Source organism: Pongo pygmaeus, chromosome 18, assembly GCF_028885625.2.
Source record: "Pongo pygmaeus isolate AG05252 chromosome 18, NHGRI_mPonPyg2-v2.0_pri, whole genome shotgun sequence".
In the NCBI taxonomy this organism is placed as follows: Eukaryota; Metazoa; Chordata; class Mammalia; order Primates; family Hominidae; genus Pongo; species Pongo pygmaeus.
The window spans coordinates 54,767,867-54,786,439 of record NC_072391.2 but is presented as its reverse complement, the minus strand read 5'-3'; the positions used below and the strand labels follow the sequence as shown (position 1 = coordinate 54,786,439).

The following is an 18,573-nucleotide window of genomic DNA, read 5'->3' as shown; positions in this document are numbered from 1 at the left end:
CCCCACCCCCAGGGCTCCAGCTCCAGACCTGGCTCAGCCCTGACCCTCTGCACAGTGGGCAGGGGGGACCCACGGCTCACTTTCCTTCAGGGGGCCTGAGTCACTTCCGTGTGGAGCCACGAGTCACCGCTGCCCAGGCCAAGCTCCTGGAAAACCCATTTCCTCAGAGGATGGAGGTGGAAGTTGAGTGGACAGGACCTGGACGTCTCTGGGATTAACCCTTCCCGGGCAGGCGCCTCTCTGCTGTCTCCTGCCGGGAAGACTCACGAACCTGGCCATCCACTGCTTCCTTCTTCCCTTTACACACAGTGGCCACTGCCCGCCCCCGAGCACAGGCATCCCACCCCAAGACCTTTGCCCCTTGCTGTCCCTTTGTCTTGGATAGCACCTAGCCCCGTGACATTCCGCTCATCTTTGAGACGAGCTAAGACAAGTCCTCCCCATGAAGCCTCACCTACCCGTCCATTCCTTGCCAAAATTAACGCATGTTCCTGCTGGCCCACAACCCACCCTCAACACAACACGCCCCCCCATTGCCATAGGCGCTCACATCAGAGGCTCCCAAGCCTGCCGGTGGGTCAGACCTCCCTCTGGGAGTGAGCTGAAATGCAGATTCACAGTCCCGGCCCACAGAGGGTCTGATGGGGTGGGCTTGGGAGCTTGGCTTTAACAAGCATCCCTTTGATGGACACACTGCAGGCTTGGGAACCACGGGCTTATGAAGCAGGGAAAGGCACCAGCAGCCGTGGTTTAGAGATGGTCAGAGAGCGGAGGGACTGGCCCCGCATCCCTCAGCTGCTAGACGGCAGGGCCTGGACTCGGGGCCAGGGCAGCCTGCGTTCCAGCACCATCTCTTCCCTGCCCTATGACGCAGACCCATCAGGCTCCTCTGTGGCTCCCCCAGCATTTAGCGGGGCCCTGGAAGGGGCCTCCTGAAAGACATCAGGAGAAGGGCAGGCATCAGGTTGGGGGTGGTGGGGTGGGAAGGGAGTCAAGGAGGGAGGAACGAGGGAGCCCCGGAGGCAATCTCCAGGTTCCAGCCTAGTCTTGCCCACCTGGAGGCCTTCCCCTCAAATGGGCCCTCACTGGGAGAGGCAGAGGGGAAGGCCCCCCAGCTCAACTTCCACTGCCCCAGCTCCCCTCCCGTCCACAGCTGCTCTCCTGTGGGCTGTGGGCTGCTGGGGCACAACACTGAGCTGCTGAGCCTTTGGAAGCAAGGATTTGGCCCAGCGGGTCGGGGGGCAGGGTGAGGATGAACTCCTGCGAGTTACGCAGGCATGTGGGTGTGCATGGGTGTGTGTGCGTGTGCATGAGTGTGTGATGAGTGTGTGCCCATGCATGAGTGTGCATGTGTGTGTGCCCGTGCATGAGTGTGTGCGTGTGCATGAGTGTGTAGGAGTGATGCGTGTGTGTGTGCCCATGCATGAGTGTGCATGTGTGTGTGCATGGGTGTGTGCCCGTGCATGAGTGTGTGATCAGTGTGTGCCCGTGCATGAGTGTGTGATCAGTGTGTGTGCCCATGCATGAGTGTGCATATGTGCGTGTGCATGGGTGTGTGATCAGTGTGTGTGTGTGTGCGCGCCCATGCATGAGTGTGCATATATGTGTGTGTGCATGGGTGTGTGTGCCCGTGCATGAGTGTGATATCAGTGTGTGCCTGTGCATGAGTGTGTGCGTGTGCAGGAGTGTGTGAGGAGTGTGTGATGAGTGTGTGCCCATGCATGAATGTGCATATGTGAGTGTGCATGGGTGTGTGCTCGTGCATGAGTGTGTGATCAGTGTGTGCGCCCATGCATAAGTGTCCATGTGGGTGCATGAGTGTGCCTGTGCATGAGTGTGTGATGAGTGTGTGTGTCCGTGCATGAGTGTGCATGTGTGTGTGCATGAGTGTGTGTGCATGAGTGCGTGTGCCCGTGCATACATAGGGATGCATGAGGCCAGGAGGAGAAAGCAAGAGAAGGCTGGGAGCTCCGCAGAGGAACAGACTTCAAAGCTGGGGAGGGGACAGGGAGGGTGGGGCACAGTGCGAAGAGGAGGGCTCTTGCAGGTGTTTCCTCCATGGTGGGTGGAGTGGCGTCTGGGAGGACCCTCCCTCCAACGGTTTCCTAACTTTTTTTATAAAAGTAAATCTTACTTGGAAATAGCATGTACCCAACAGCTCAAAGTAGACACCCCTGTCAGACCCAGGTGGCACTCAGGGCTACGCCCCACTCCCAGCCCAGTCCCCCCAACCCTCAGCCACACCCATGGGTCCTGGGATAACAGCTTGCAAAGGCAGAAGCACTCTCCTCCCCCATTCCCACTCCCCTCCCCTATTCCCACTCCCCAAGTGGCTGACTGAAGTCCAAGCTAGGTGACCACAGAGAGCTCCCCAAGAGGGGTGTTCCAGGATCACTGGCAGAAGCAGAGTGACTTCAGTTTTCAGGAATTTTCCTACAATAAAGGAGAATAAAATGAAGCAAGCTGCCTGCCTCGGAGGCTGGCAGGTGCCCAGGCCTGGCCTGATCATTGCCCAGGGCGAGGCTCATACTCTTACACCAGACCTGTTGGACACCCCCCACCCCCAACACCGCCAGCTCAGGCCTCACTGTCCGCGTGGCTTCTGGTCCAACCAAGTGCTTGGGCCACAACACCCTCTGCCTGCCCAGACACACCCTGTGGGAAGACTGACAAAGGGGAGAAGTTGGGGCACTTCCTGCCAGCCTGAGAGGGAAGGACCCACTCATGGGAAGGGACTCTGAGTCCTCCCAGAGAGTCAGTTGTCCAAAGCCGGCTGCCCTGCTGCCTCCTGTATGTGGAACTGGGCATTTGCTTAAGAGGCCTCAGAGAAGCCAACATATAGTCATCCAGCCAGGAAGGAGCCTGGCCTTGGATGCTCCCACCTCCAAGCCTTTGCACACACTGGTCCTCCTCCCTGTGATGACAACCTTGTGACACGTCTGTGAGAGTCCCAGTGCCCTGGCCTCAGGCCTCCACATCCTTCCAGTCCCCATGCCTGGCAGGACACCAGATGATGAGTGGGACTAAACAGGGGTCTTATCTGGTGCAGTGAAAAGGGCCCTGGAATCCAGGGAGATTCTAAGAGGAGAGGGAGGATCACGGCTTCCACTCACCAACTGCTCAATTAGCCGCTGGCATCTGCAAAGCACTTGGCAAAAAATTAATTGTTCAATCCTCACAGTAACCCTATGAGCAGAGCCCGTGAATCATGCAATCCTCACAGCAACTTGATGAAGCAAATGCTATCAGTGTCCCCACTTTAAAGATAGGGAAACTGAAGCCCAAAGAGGTTAAGTAATGCCCAAGATCACACAGCAAATAAGCAGCCAAGCTGGGACTCAAACTCAGGTCCGCCTAACCTCCAAGCCCAAACTTTTAGCCATTGTGGTCTTCTGAGTTCTTTCTCTTCTCTGGGACTCAGTCTCCCCATCTTTACCATGAGGTAACTTGCCAAAGCACTTTCAGGGAGCACTAGTCCCCAGATTAGAGAAATGCTTGTGGGCCATACTTTCTGTTGTATATTAGCATATCAAAGGCTCTGATAAGTGCTGCAGGAAAGAAACCCATAAAGCTTGGTTGGGCAGTTTCGCAGCCCAACATGAAGGTAGAGCCTTTTTTGCATGGACAACTGTTATCAACATGGAAAAAAGCTCTCAGAAATCTTGACGCCACACAGAAGCCTGCCGGCACCTCCAGCCCCCTCCCCTCCCTTCCCCTTTGAGCTGTCCCAAAGGTCATTAGCTAGCATGAGATGAGCTAGAGGAGACACTTAGACGTTCCCCAGGGCCACTCATCATCATCCCTGACACTTCCAGGAAAGAGGTCCCTGGTGAGCCTGGGGTATATTCAGGCCTATCCCACCTCCCTTCGGCCGGCAGCACCAGCTCGTGGGGAAAAGGGCACTGCCAGGCCTGTCCCAGGTGTGCCATTCCATTAAAGTTGGCCGTGGCCAGCTGGGCCTGTGACTTCATCTCAAGCAGCTAAGACACTCAGGAAAAGAGAGAGAAAGAATATGAGGATGCAAGAGTTTTAGGATATGAGAATCAAAGCCTCTTAGAATTTTGGAATTGAAGCCAGGGGTAGCAGTGCTTGCCTGTAGTACCAGCTACTTGGGAGGCTGAGGCAAGAGGATTGCTTGAGCCCAGGAGTTTGAGGCTGCAGTGAGCTATGATCGTGCCACAGTACTCAAGCCTGGGTGACAGAGTGAGACCTTGTCTCTAAATACAAATTAACAAAAAAAGAAAAGAAGAATTTTGGAGGCCAGGCATGGCGACTCAGGCCTGTAATCCCAGCACTTTGGGAAGCCAAGGTGGGCAGATCATTTGAGGCCAGGAATTCGAGACCAGTCTGGCCAACACAGTGAAACCCTATCTCTAAACAAACAAACAAACAAAATTACTGGGCATGGTGGCACACGCCTGTAATCCCAGCTACTTGGGAGGCTGAGGCATGAGAATCACTTGAACCCGGGAGGTGGAGGTTACAATGAGCCAAGATCACACCACTGCACTCCAGCCTGGGTGACAGAGCAAGACCCTGTCTCAAAAAAGAAAAAAAAAAAAAGGACTTTTAGAATTGATTGAAGAGACTTAGAACCTAAAGGAGAAACAGGGATTAGGAAGGCACTGGGGACACCAACCTATCTTGAAGGGACCTCAAAGAGCCAAAGAGCCAGCAGTCCGAAGACTCTGGTGCCAGGCCTGTTCAGCTTATGCTCCTGGAGTGGTCTGCAGCCAGGTAGAGGTTCATGGCCAAGTCTCCACCTGGCCATCTCCAAGGAGCAGCTGAGGCCAGCCCCCTGGGCGCCAGGGCACACACCAGTCAGTACCTGCCCAGGGAATGTACATGCCTAGAGCAGGGGTGGCAGGAGTTAGGGGCATAAGGTTCAGACAAGCTCTGCAGCCAACTGGAATCTTGAGGCCAGCCTGTCCCTTCTCTGGGCCTCATTTTCTCCTCTGTCAAGTGGGCAACTCTGATGTTTGTCCCCTGACTGCCTTCTCTGGAGCCAGGGCCCTCCAGGCTCCCGCAGGCTTCAGGATGCCTACAGGTAAGAACAGAGCTTACCTCCGAGCTGGCAGCAAGGGACAAAGAGGATGCTGAGCCGTCTCCCCTGCTCCCTCCAGACTGTCTTCCCTCTCAAACCACAGCCAGACCTCAGCTGTCTGGCTGAGGTTCCCCTTCCCCATCTGTGTTCCCACGTTGCCCAAGGCCAGGCCCGCAAGGTCAGCCCAGTCACCTCCCTCCTTGCTTAGCAGTTCAGCTACCCCAGGTCTGGCAAACTCCCATCTTTGGAGCGCAGGACACTTAGCATTCCCAGGCTGGGCACCAACCCTCCCTTTCTTTTCTCCTCCCCCTCCTCGAGGTCCTGGATCGCTGGCTGAGGGGCCGAGAGCACCCTCCCCTACTAAGTAGGCTGAGTAGAACAAAGTTCTCCCCTACCAAGGCTGGGGGCCTGAGCCTGGCTGTCCCTGGGCCCCGTCCAGGGAAGGGAAGTAGAAGCACTGAGTTCCATCCCAGCTCCTGAGCACACAGCACAGCATCACTGACCATCAGGGGTTGCACACCCGACAGGCAGGGTGCTCACCACCTCCAGTGACACAACTATGTTCATTAAGCTCTTTGAAAATGCAAGACAGGACTGTGAGGTTTTTACACATGTTCACGCGTTTAAGCCTCCTCAAAACCCTTGAGACAAGTACCATCACACCTACTCAACAAATAAGGCCAGCGAGGCCCAGGGAGGTCAAGTTACCTGCCCGAGGTCACACAGCTAGCAAGTAATGAAGGTTGGATGCGAACCCAGGGCTGGCTCCAGGACACACGCTGTTCATCTCGAAGCCTATTTCCCTCCTGAACTTACCTGACTCTTAGAAAGCGCATCTCTTGAAAAGTCACAGTAAAGAAAGCTTCCAACAATGTGTTTCCATGGGTTCAGCTGGACGCCATCCTCCCAAGGGCCCAAATCAGGGGGCTCATCGGAACTCACCCAGGTGACCTTGGATCTGAGCCCCACTGGCTGCTCTTTCCTGCACTTCCAGTCTCCTCACGCCCTGGAGTTGTCAGAGGCTTGTTTCTGACCCCGGGGGTGCAGCCCAGGGACCCAAAAGAATCTTCAGCAAGGGCTGGGCTGCAGGGAGGGGTGTGGAGCTCTCACCCCCAACCATTTCCTTGTAGTTGAGGCTGCTGTCTTAAACTGCCCAAGTCCCTTGGAGTACCATCTGATCCCCCCAGGGTCCCTAGTGCCACCCCACCCCCACCCACTGGCTACACCATCAATGTTGGGGAGAAGGGGGATGCAGGGGAGAGGAAAAAGATAAAGGGGAAGGGATGAGGAGGAAGGAGGGGAGCTGGAGGGGAAGAGGAGTGAAGGAGGAAGACAGGGGAGAAGCGGGGAGCAGGGAGAGGGAGCAGGAGTGAGAGGGACGGGGAGGAGGGGAGAGGAGGCGGGAGAATCATACCTGGACTCCTTTGTGGCATCAAGCGGACTATAGATACATTAAGAACGTGCGTGGCAGATGAGGGGTTCTTGTTTGCAGGCAGTAGCCTGCGGGGCTGGTGGGTCAATGTCCCCCGACCACCTATTTTCAAGAGGACAGAGACTTTGAAGCTGGGCCACCCCAGCCACTGCTCCCTCACTGGAGCTTCAAACAAAGGGGACAGCCAGAAAATAGAGGCTGAGAAGCCCCAGCCACCAGCGCGGGAGAAGGGGCGCAGGTGACAGCAGCCCCTGGCAACCGTTGCCCTGGCAACCGTTGGCAGCTGCAGGGACTACGTCACAGCCCGGCTCAGACCCAGCAAAGCAAAGTGGCTCCGTAACTTGTCCTGTGCCCAAGTCCTCAACGCAGACGCTGCCCAGGCCAGACAGGGAGCTGGCAGGAGGGAGGGCAGGGGTTAGGACAGCGATTTACGGGGAGCCCCGGGGACACCTGCCTGTCTTGAAGGGACCACAAAGAGCCAGAGCTTCCAATTTCTCGAGAGAGGCAGAGCCCCAGGTTTTTACATGAAATCTGCAAGTTTGTCAACATTGACTTTAAAACCAAATCTTTTTTTATTTTTTCTGAAACAGAGTTTCACTCTTTCGCCCAGGCTGGAGTGCAGTGGCGCGATCTCAGCTCACTGCAACCTCAGCCTCCCAGGTTCAAGCGATTCTCCTGCCTCAGCCTCCCAAGTAGCTGGAACTACAGTTGCCCACCACCATGCCCGGCTAATTTTTGTATTTTTAGTAGAGACGGGGTTTCACTATGCTGGCCAGGCTGGTCTCGAACTCCTGACCTCATGATATGCCCGCCTCGGCCTCCCAAAGTGCTGGGATTACAGGTGTGAGCCACTGCGCCTGGCCTGAAACCAAATCTTTTTAGAACCCAGTGCAGGCCCACCTAGTAACCAAATTATGCCTAACAGTAACTGGATTTGCTTCTGGAATTTGCCAGCCTGTGGCCCTGCCCTCAAAACAAACTAAACACCCTCTAATCCCACCACTGGCTTTTGTGAGCACAATGTGTGCATCATATTTCTCTGAAAACTCCTTAGGGTCTACCTCCTCCAGGAAGCCTTCTCAGATTGCCACAGCCTACCAAGAATCCCCCTTCTGAGTTAGCCCTAGGCCTGGAGGTTCCTCCTGGCTTCCTTCTAGAGCTCCCGGGGGGCTAGGAGCTCAGATTCTCTTTTGCCAGTCTAGGGAGGGAGGAAAATAGAGGCAGAGCTTCTGAAACTCCTACTGTGTGCCAGGAACTACACTGGGCATTTTGGAGATCCATTTCTACTACTCTGCAAGGTTAGCCCTAGGGGACCCACCTTACAGATTGGGAAACAGAGGCTCGGGGGAAATGACTTGCTGTGAGCCACCTAGCTGGTAAGGGAAGGGTATGGAATTTAAATAGAGATTTTCTCTGGGACATGAAGATATCAAAACCAGTTGTCCATCTGGCACTTGACTAATCCCTAACTCTCCCCCACGTTCAATGCTCAGTCAACTTTACTTGAACATCTCCAGTGACAGGGAGCTCACTCTCTTCCAAGAGGGCACATTCCTTTGATCTCTAAGTTTTTCATACCCACTGAGTCAAAGGGAAAAGGACAGAAAAACTGTGGTACGCCCCAGACAGGGCACAGAAGAGAACCAGGAGTTAGAACCCCCGCCGAGGTTTTTGGTTCCAGACCAGCAACAGGCCAGCAGATAGGGTGGGGTTGCTCAGGGGTGCAAAAGGTCCCGGGGTCTCAGTCAACCAGCTACAAGCACTTTCTCAGAGCACAAGCGGGGAACCCCACTGGCAATCACATTCCGAGGGGAGTCCAACAGAGGAAGGGGCTTTGGGACGATTTCTGGCAGAGGCCATGGGAAAGGCGGCAGGGGCTTGGGGCTGAGGGGATGGTGTCTTTGCAACTCCCCTTCTCCCCCGCCCCTCCGTGGAGCAGAGCCAGGAGGCAGCTTCAGTCAGGAGGCCGCTATTGTCTCACTGCAGCCCCAGAGCTGGGTCCCATTCAGGCCCTATTTTTGGCCCCCGGAGGAAGAGGAAAAGAAAGCAAAGAAAGGACTTGCTGTTCTCTGGTGAAACCTTCTCCCGGAAAGGCTCACAGGGCTTGCCAGCCAGAGAAGGCGGCCTCTGTTGCATCAAAGGATCCTGTGCTTAAAGAGAGCTGGCAGGCGGCTGTGGTTCAGGGGACCTGGGGGGAGGTACAGATGAGGCACACCACGCCTTTTACATACACTTGGCACTCACTTACAACAGCAACCCAGAGAAACAGAGGCATAGCTTCCCAGCCCCACCCATAGTCCCCAAACATCTCACTCACAGTAATAATAAAAATAACTGCAATAGCTCATCGCTGCCCAGAGCCAAAAGCCAAAGCACTGTCTTACTTCACACCTACAACATTCCCGACCAGGGTGGGGGCGGGGACTGAAATGATGAAGCTCATTTTGTAAAGTCAGAGAACTGAGGCTCAGGGAGCAGCAGGACTGCTGAAATCACAAGCCAGTGACCACAAGCCTACTCCCGTCCCCCAGCCTTACGCCACCCCATCCCTCCCTTGCAGTCACCAACTCCAGCCACTCTAGACTTCTGTCCTCGGACACACCTCAGGGTCTTTGCGTGCACTTTTCCCTCAACGTAGCACATCCTCTCCAGGACCCTTTCCCTGACTGCCTCCTTCTCAGGCCTCAACTCAAATGTCCCCTCCTCTGAGAAGCCTTCCGTGACCACCCGATTAAAATTATCTTCCGTATCCATCGCTCTCTTCCATGTGATTTATTACCCTTATGGCACCCAACACTGACATGACTGCGATTTGCTTACGTGTTATCCCTTGCTCAGCTTTGCTGTCTCATCTGTCTTGCTCACCACCTGCATCTCCAGTACCTAGCACAGTGCCTGGTCCATAGAAGATCCCAGTGACTGCTGGATGAGTAAATGAAGACTGAGATGGAGCTGGGACTCTAACCCAGGGCAGGCAGGCTCCACACCTCTTCCCAAAAGGAGCCATTCCTGATAGATAGTAGATAGCCATTCCTGATAGAAGATCTAGAAGATCCAACCCAAAAGTCCACTCAGGCTATGTGAGGGGTAGGGGATAGGGGATGGAGAAGGTTCGAGCACTGAGCCATCTCCACTCTCCAGCATCTAACAGGATCAGGAGCACACACACCTCTGCCAGGTGCTTGGCCAGAGAAGGGTTCCCAAGACTGTGCATAGCCTGATAGGATCTGAAACACAAGGCAAACTCCCCTTTGCTTTCCTGATAAAGGCTCTGAGAAGTCCCACAGCATGGAAGCCTGGGAGCGCATGCCTTTCCTATGCCACTGGGGCCACAGACAGCTTTAATGGGTGCTGGATTAGAAGATGTCTGAGATTCCATCTGAATCTGTGAGCACTGAACCTTGGATTTTCTCTCTACATTAAAGCAAAATTACCACCCCCAAGACCCTCCAAGGCCCACTCCTGTGGTTCGGGTCTAAGGGGAGCCCAGGTAGCAGATGTGCCAATAAAAGTGGGTCACGTTCCCATTGCTGCAGACACAAAGCTCCTACCTGGGCTCCCCATGGGCTCTCCAAGGTAAAGCAAGGAGGAGAAAGGGCACATGCCTATGGCCATGGGGTCCTGCGGTCTAGCAAGCTGGGGGTGGGGTGTGTCCCAAGGACTAGTCTGCAGAGACTCACGAGGCAGCTGGGGCAGGGAAGGGAGGCACGTACGAGTGCAAACCATAGGATATGCATCTGGCCTCCCATGCTTCCAGAGCCACTCTATGAGGCGGTACTATCATTCCCATTTTATAGCAGGGACACAGGGACACGGAGCTTGCCCAGGGACACAGAGCTCGTAAAACTGGATCCAAAGGAGCATGGTGCACTCCTTTCCCTGGGCTGCCTCTGTTGTCCTGCGTGCCCTGGCATCGACACGGAGAGTCAGCAGCAGCTACTCCATAGAGAGGGAAAGGGAGGCTCAGAGGGGCTGAGCCACAGGGCCCAAAGCCTCATGGCCCAGGAACAGGGGCGGGGCTGGACCTCGCTCACTCCTATGCTCACGTGGTTTGCAAACACTACCGTCCTTCCCAGATCACAATCACTAAAGGTTCTGACTCCAGTTTCCCAAACCCAGGTAGGGAGACAGAGACAGGACCCTGGGGCATGCCACCACCTGCTGCAGGGTCTCCATGAAGAGACACTGGCTGTCCTCCCCCACCATGGCTGGCGAGGGTGCTGCACTGGTCCCAGCTCCCACCACCTCCACTTAAGGTGCCAGGAGGCAGGCAGGAGAGGAGCTGGAGGACAGACCGTGTGCACCTGGTCCCCTAGGTGTGTGCACAGGTGGCAGAGCCCCCCAGAGGGTGTGGCCGGCACCGCCACGGCATAGGATAAGTACAGCTTTGAGGAAACTGTGCACAAGGGTTTCTTCCAGCTTTGCCCACTGCCCATGGCTCTAGGCAGGTGGGGGGCAGGGGGTGTGTCACGGGGACAGGAATGCCTGTATTCAGGTTCAAGCCTACCGGATAAGGGAGAGCAAGGGGCCCTGAAGATTCGGGAGGTGGGTGTCCTGCCCCTCCTGACCTCCCTCAGCCTCTCCCTGTTTACTCCAGTCCTCTTCAGCTGGGTGCCTCTCCCTCTCTGCTCCCTCCCATCCAGCCCACTGAGCTATTTACACATGGACAGGAGTCTCTGAAGATGCATTCACGGCTTTCATGGTGGAGGTTCCTTGGAAGAAACTTGCCAGTCGGCCAGGCTATGAAGAGGGTTTCTAGTTAGAGGCACCACCTGCCCACAAGCATGGCCTGATGCAGCTAGAAAGACCCATGCGCTGCTTAGGGACATAACGACTCCAGGGAACGTGGGAATTGGGTGCCCATCTCCCCCAAGGCTAGGAAAGCTCAGGGCTGGAAGGAGCCATGAAGAGGAGCCCCATGCGATGCCCAAGTTGCTTCTGCAACTCCCCTGCCACACTTGAACACCTGCAAAGGTGGGGAACTCACTACCTATCATGGGAATGGCCATCTGTGGTACTCTGGGGAAAAATCCAGGCTAAGAGGCAGGAGACTGGGTTCGGGCTCTGCTACCACTGACTGCTCTGAGCTCTTGGGCCTGATTCCTCATCTGTGAAAGGTGGATAAAGTTTCAAGTCTTAGAGGGCCAGCAGCACTCAAGAGTGAATGAGGGTCTTTGTAGGCAGTGAATTTTATGCCCCGGGGTGGAGGTTTGGGCTGTGAGTCGCCCCTGAACTGTTTGGCCTGTGCCCAGATGGTGACACAGCAGAGGAGCAGTGGGCAGAGGGCACAGGGCTGAGCATGACTCAGGGGCCCCTGCCAGCCCCTGGGGCTCACCCCTAGCATCTGTCACCATCAAAGCAGGTGGGTCTGGGCAGTTGTCTGACCCCCTGCCACAGGGTCCGAGACCCAGGGTGCCAGCCACAGAGCCACACCCTGAGGCCCAGACTCAGCCAAGGACCCAGAAGGGGTCAGCTGCTCAGCCTAGCTCCCAGGGGCCACGGGAACTCACCCAGCAGAGAAGTGACCACAGTGCTGTTCTGTCCCAGGAAACCAGCTTGACTGGAACCCAGGCCTCCTCTCCAGGGCTAGTGCCATGGCCTCTGGTCCTTTGAAAGGTCGGCGGTTCTGTGGGTAATGGCTCCAGCCCAGCTCCCCAGCCCAGGGTCACATCAACTCACTCCAAAACCTGGGTCAGGTCTCAGGTCTTGGGGAACATGAAGGAGCCCCAGGCTGGACAGTGCCTCGGGGCAGCAGATCAAGACCCCAGGAATGGGCATGTTCAAAGGGGAAGCTGCCACAGGATTGGTGGTTTTCCCAGTAACATCCTGGGAGGACGGCACCGTTGTTCCGGATAAAGTCTCCGATGCTCTCTAAGAACAAGGCTTGGTCACGGCCCAGAAGGGGCAATGACAACAGCACTTGAGGTGTGCCCGGCCCTGCACTCAGCACTTAAAATCTAGAGGCTCACTTAACCCTCTCAAGGTGCCATTACCATCCTCATGTTTACAATTAGGAAGATGAGGCACAGAGAGGTTAATATACCTGTCCCAGGCCACACAGCCAGTGGAGCTGGGACAGAATCAGGCAGCCCCAGAGCCCACACCCCTAACAGCCCACCTCGTGCTGCCTCTCCTAGGGGACAGCCTGGCTGGGGGATGGAAAAGCAAAGGTCTGGGACAGCTGGGGACAGGGTCTACGTCTCATGGGCCCCTACAACGTGTGGCTGTCTCGATTCATCCCCACAGGGCCGCATTTAGATATCAGAAACTTTCACAGCCCAAGTAATGAAGTTTTGAGAAATTCAGCTGCTTGCTCTAAGTCATTTTTCAAGGATTTGAGCCTAACTCAACGACCCCGTGACCTGGAAGATTAAACCTCAAGCTGAGGTTTAGGGAGAACCTCTTGAAGTCATGCGCTGCGCTAGGTACATACTTTGCAGCCATTTGTTGCCCCAGATTCCACAGCAACCCTGCAAAGGGGTGTATTGTTATCTCCATTTACAGGCAGGGAAACAGCGGGAGAAGCTGTCATCTTTGGCAGTGGAATGCAGGTCTCCACAGCTCCTCTCAAAAGTCAGCTTTCCCCCGTGGGCCTTGAGCATCCAGGCTGGGGGTACTAGGAGGACAGAGACCTGGGGACAGGAGGGGAGAGGGCCTGGGAGGTGGCAGAGGCGGCTCTCCATCTCACTGTTCCTTGTTTTGGAGTTGGCATAAGTGGCCCTGAGTCTGGGAAGCCAAGCCAGAGCCATTCACCGCAGAACTTTTCAGGCCACCAGGGTTGGGCTGGCTCTTGGACAGCGAGGCCATCTCCCCACCACCAGGCCATCTCCCACTAATGCAGAGAGGCCTGTCCACTGGTGCCCGGAAGCATGCCAGCTTCTCCGGGGCTGAGCTTTTATCTCTGCCTGGAACTGCCAAGCATACCGCAAACTGCCTGAGGCTGCGCAGGCGCCAGCTCGGGAGCCCGACGCCCACCACACTGGCCTCCTCACCAAAGCACGAGTCAGGCTGGAGGGGGGTGAGTGAGAGCCACTGGTGTCCAGGTGGCCGCAGCTCTCCCAGCAATAGCGGGGCAGGGAAAAGTGCTCACAGTTATTTCAGGTTGTCTCTGGGCCTCAATACACCCATCTGTCCAATGGAAGAGGTAATAAAAAAGGCTTAATATTCCCACGTATGGGAAAGGCACTGTCCCATATGCTTTCCTATATCAACTTTCTTCATGCTCATAACAGCCTCTGAAGCAGATGTGATTGTGATCCACAGTTTACAGATGAAGAAACTGAGGCACAGGCTCAGTTGTCTGGTTGTTCACACAACCAGAGAGAAACAAAGCCGAGATTCTCCCTGGGCAAGCCACCCTTGCTGTCTGTATAGGCCCTGTCACCCTACAGGTGCGTGGATTTGGCGGTGGCCGGGGCAGGGTTCAAGACACGAGCATGTGCCTGGCTGGCTGAGGAGCCTCCTCTCCACCAAGAGACAAGAGCCCAAATTCTGGATCCCCAAAGTTGTGGGGTTGCTCACTGGGTAAGCCTCCCCTGCCTCAATGTCCTCATCTGAAAAGTGGGTGTCTTGTGCAAGGCACTGAGCCCGGGGCCTGGCAGAGTCTGAGGTCAGGGAAGGTCCAGGATTGCTCCCATCCAGACTGATTGCTCCCATCCAGGCTGATCGCTCCCATCCAGGCTGATCGCTCCCATCCAGGCTGATCGCTCCCATCCAGACTGATCGCTCCCATCCAGGCTGATCGCTCCCATCCAGACTGATCGCTCCCATCCAGACTGATCACTCCCATCCAGACTGATCGCTCCCATCCAGACTGAGCCATCAGGGAACCAGGGAGAGTCTGGGGCTTAGCTGACCTCCTGCCAGGGCAGGCTGGCACTGGGCAGTGGTCAGAAAATATGTGTCCCTTCCTCCTCCCCAACCTTGGCCCCTCTACCCAGCAGTCCAGACCTAAGCCCAGAATCTACAGGGCTCCCCTGGGGGCCTCAAGGAGCCCCAGATGGGGCACCAGAGACAGGAGGAGGAGCAGGGTCTCAGCCGAGTGACGGCTCAGGAGAAAGGAGGCCTGGGAGGCTGAGGCCGCGCCAAGGCCCCGCCCCACCCGGTTTGAGAGACCCCTTTGTGCCAGCCCGCCCCGCCCCCCATTTGCCATCTGCCCAGTTGCTGCGTCTGGTCACCCCTGACTGCTGGGTTTGCTCACATGATGTCCCCATCTGCTATGAGTCAGAAGGCGGGGTCCACAGGGCCACCCCCAGCATGGGGACGGGGGCTGAGCCCTGCTCAGGCTCTGGTCTGGGAGGAGGAGGTGGTGCTGGGGTTTGGGGCTCTGTTGTCACGCTCCCCTCTCCTCCCTACTTCCGCCCGACTTCCCCACGGCCTCCTCCGTAGCCTCCCTTGGAGCCCCGCCACATGGAAGCCCATCCTGCATCCCCGAAACGGCACAGCCCCCCAGGCCCCACCTGCACACAGCTTCTGCACAGGATGGCGGAACCCGCATCCCAGTCCGGCTGGAGGACAGTCCACAGTGGCCCCTCCACAGCTGTCCTACCCACTCCTCGCACCTGCCTTTGTCATGCTGGGCCTTGCCAGGAGGCCAACCCCCGAACCAACCCTGCCGCAGCTCTGCCACCTCTCTCCTGCCCTTCCCCTCGACTGGGCGCCACCTCCCCTTCGTCTCCCTCACACGTGAAGCTGCTCCCAAGCTTGAGCCTTAACCCAGCAGCCAGAGACTGGGACTGCCTGGCCAGCCTCACACTGCACACCCATCCTGCCCCTTCCCATCCTGCCGGGTTTGCAGCCTGGGCCCCTAGCCCCACACAGCACCCGCCTGGCGAGTCCTCCCCGTGGTCCCCAGCTTGTATCATTCCCCAACTGTCTTCCTAAGTAGTTTCCTCCACTAGGACTCCCCCTACAGTGCTCATACAGACATCAGCCCCTTCCCCTCCCACCTTCTCCCAAGCCCAGCCTGAGTGCCTTCCGCAGAGCCTCCCTGGTCCTCTTCCCCTTCTCTGGGCCCTCTGTTAGCAAGCTTATCTCACGCCTCCATCTCACCTCCTAACTGTTTTGTTTGTTTGTGGCCCTGACAAAAGGAATTGTCCCGCCAGGCTGACTGGCCCTTGCCCAGTGCCGGGACACAGCCTGTCTGTCACAGATCACACCTGGAGCGGCGTTCTCCATCACCCGACAGTCTCAGAGCCAAGCCCCAGGCCTACAGGAGCCAGGGCAGCTGTGATCACCCCTACACTCCCATTTAGCAGCTGAGCTCCTGAGGCCGGAGGAGAGGAAGGGCAAAGGGGCCACAGTGATGCTGTGACCAAGGTGGGTCCATATCTCGGGCCCCTGCAGCAAAAAAGGGGTCAAGTCTGGCTCTAAGAGCTCATTCCACACCTGGACATTGGCAGAAAAGAGTCCGACAGGACCCCTGCCTGGGCTCTGAGGAGCCAACTTGGCAGCCCATGGTTATTAATGCCCAGATATGCTCCTTCTGACACAGTCTCTGACCCCAAGGAGCCAACAGGCTGCCTGGGGCTACCCTCTGGGAGGGGCAGGGGGCTTGGCTCTGGGTCTGGGCCACTCACGAGTTCTGAGATACCTTATTTGCCTCGCTCACGGCCATGTTCCCAACAGAGTACAGAGTGCACAGTAAGCGCTCAATAAATGCTTCTATAAATAACTTCCTTGGTCCACTGAAGGAGCCACAAAGGCTATTCCTACGCAGCCCGTGGACCCCAGGCCGCAGCTGCTCCATATTGGTGGGGGGTGGGAGGCCCCTGCCTTGACCCATCCCCTGCTCCTCACTCAGTAAAATGAGCATCAGGCCCCTCCTAGTGGGGCGCTGGGAGACGCCAACTCTACCACACAGGGGAGGTGGGTTGGAGACGGCGGAGGACAGGAACCATCGGTTTCCTACACGCTCCCAGCCCCCACGGGGACCAGGGTGGGAAGTCCTATCAGTGCCAGGCAGATGGAGCCCTGAGGTCTGGTGGCAACGGGCAGGGTGTTCAGCCCGCAGCCTGCGCTTCCCCGTCTGCCTGTCACCGGTTCCAGGACTCTCACCCAGGTGGCACATGTTCAGAGACCCTGCGGGGCCACCTCCTCCCAAAGCTGGCCTTGGTGATGAAGAGCACGGCTGTCCCTTGCTCAGTGGGGACCCCGGACCCAGCCCCAGGGACAGCTGCAGGAAAGCTGCCCTCAGGAGTCCCCTCAAGTGCCACCCCCTCCCTGAGCCTGGCCCCTGGCTTTCTATACCTGGATGTGCTAGGTGACCTTGGGCAAGCCACCTGCCCTCCCAGAGCCTCGGTTCTCCCATCTGTGTAGTGGGAGCACTGATCTCACAGCCCAGAGAGCAGACCCCAGCTTGCTGGGCCCAGTGACTGTACCACTCTGAGCCTCAGTTTCTCCAGCTACAAAATGCCTGGGAGCCCCGGGAGGTGTCACTCCCCTTGGGCCCCAGTCCCTTCCCAGGCATCTCCTTGTGGGTCCACCCCCACTCTAGAGACCCACCCACAGCCATGCTGACCTGGGCTAGATCCCACCAAGATACCAAGACCCCCGCATTTCCCCATTTCACCACCATCCCTACCCACTGCCCAACAGCCACCCGTGCACGGATGCACACATCCACACTCACACTCACATACACTCACACACTCACACTCACACACACTCACACACACTCTCACACTCACACTCACACACTCACACTGTCACACTCACACACTCACACACACACTATTCCTCTTTCCACCTGCTGTCCAGCCCTTGTTTGGGTACCTGCTGCCAGGTGGAGGGTCCCACGCAGGGCCAGGCGGCTGCACCACCTTTCAGGATCCACCCCCAGAGGCTTAACCTGCCAGCCCTGGTCCCCGCTGCCTGCCGAGTGAGCTGGAGAGCGTGGGAGGCTCCCAGCCCATCTCCTACGGCAGGGCAGGGCAGGCAGCTAGTGCGGAGAGGGAGGGACCAGGTTTGTTTGGTGGGGAGACACCCCACTCCTGCCCCAGCTGGGCTCCTCCCTCCTCCGTGAGCTTGACGATATATGTGAGTCATGGATTTCTCAGAGGGAGACCAGGAGGGGGCAGGGCTGAGAGCGCTGAGGCAGTGACCCTGGGGGATGCCCATGACTCAGCGTCGGGCAAGGGGGCACCTCAGCCTCACCCCTCATCCAGGCAGACAGTCTTCAGGGACAGGCAGGGGCCAGGGATCACTCTACTTCCTCAGCCTCCATCTGTCGCCTCCCAGGGCCAGTCTCCCCAAAGTTCCCACAGAGAGGCCGGGGTTGCCACGGCAACAGGGCCCTTGGATGCTGTCCACCCACCCCCCAGGTCAGGGCGACAACTGCCCTTTCCTGAAGGAGAATCCAGCCTCCTTGGCAGCCGACGGGAGCCAGTGCTGACCGGCAGAGCGGAAGGCAGTCAGGAGGGAGCGGGTGACAGGCAGCCGGGCAGGAGGCCAGCCAGGCCACGCACGACTGACCGGCTGACCTGCGTCCCCTCTGGGGGGTGACCCGTCTCCCCTCTCAGTGCTCCTCAAGCACCCACAGTTTCAACATCCCAAGTCATTTTGGATTCTGAGACCCCAGGGGCTTCTGGAAATGGCCTCCTTTAATCCATCTGCTGAGCCAAAGGGGAAACCGAGGCCTGGGTGAAGAGCCATTCCCAGTGGCCCCAAAAGCTCAGACAGAGAAGTGTGGAAATGGGCCATGCCCCATCCCCCTTCTGGTCATTCCTCTGTCAGCAGCGCCTCCCGCTGCTGGGGTTCAGCGCGCCCTTCTCGAGTCAGGAGGCTTTCTTTCTATAACTCACACTCCCTGCAGAGGCTCCTGTCTGCCCTCCTCCGAGCAATGAGGATAGATGATTCCTCAGTCAGATGTGCTGGGAGGATTTTACAATGCCAGAAGGGTGAGTGGTGACAATAACAGTAATTACACTCGCTGACCACCGTCTGCATTCCAGCTCCAGAGCGCCCCTGGCAATGGAGAGAAGTCAAACCTGCTACTCAGACCAGTGCCTGGTACTTGCCAAGCCCTCAATAAATACTCCCTGTGAACGTGGTGATGAAGAAGAAGGAGCTTAAGGCAGATACATGTAGCTCAGAGATG

General features: G+C 56.9%; 1 protein-coding gene and 1 pseudogene across 21 annotated transcripts in view; both read right to left on the bottom strand.

Moving 5' to 3' along the window:
- The window catches only part of ADGRG1 (adhesion G protein-coupled receptor G1), a 44,579-nt gene that overhangs the window by 18,275 nt on the left and 7,731 nt on the right, over positions 1–18,573 (bottom strand). For 4 of the 21 annotated variants that reach the window (XM_054455037.2, XM_054455032.2, XM_054455036.2 and 1 more), the window contains exon 1: positions 17,250–17,468. The exons of 12 other annotated variants lie outside the window; for them this stretch is intronic. The gene's annotated coding sequence lies outside the window, so the exon portion shown is untranslated. Of the gene's footprint in view, positions 1–6,458; positions 6,551–17,249; positions 17,469–18,573 lie in introns of those variants that run through there. 5 more of the 21 variants (XM_054455042.2, XM_054455040.2, XM_054455047.2 and 2 more) reach the window with 4 other exon arrangements.
- LOC129015163 (high mobility group protein B3-like) overlaps positions 12,965–18,573 on the bottom strand; it is a 29,903-nt pseudogene continuing 24,294 nt past the window's right edge.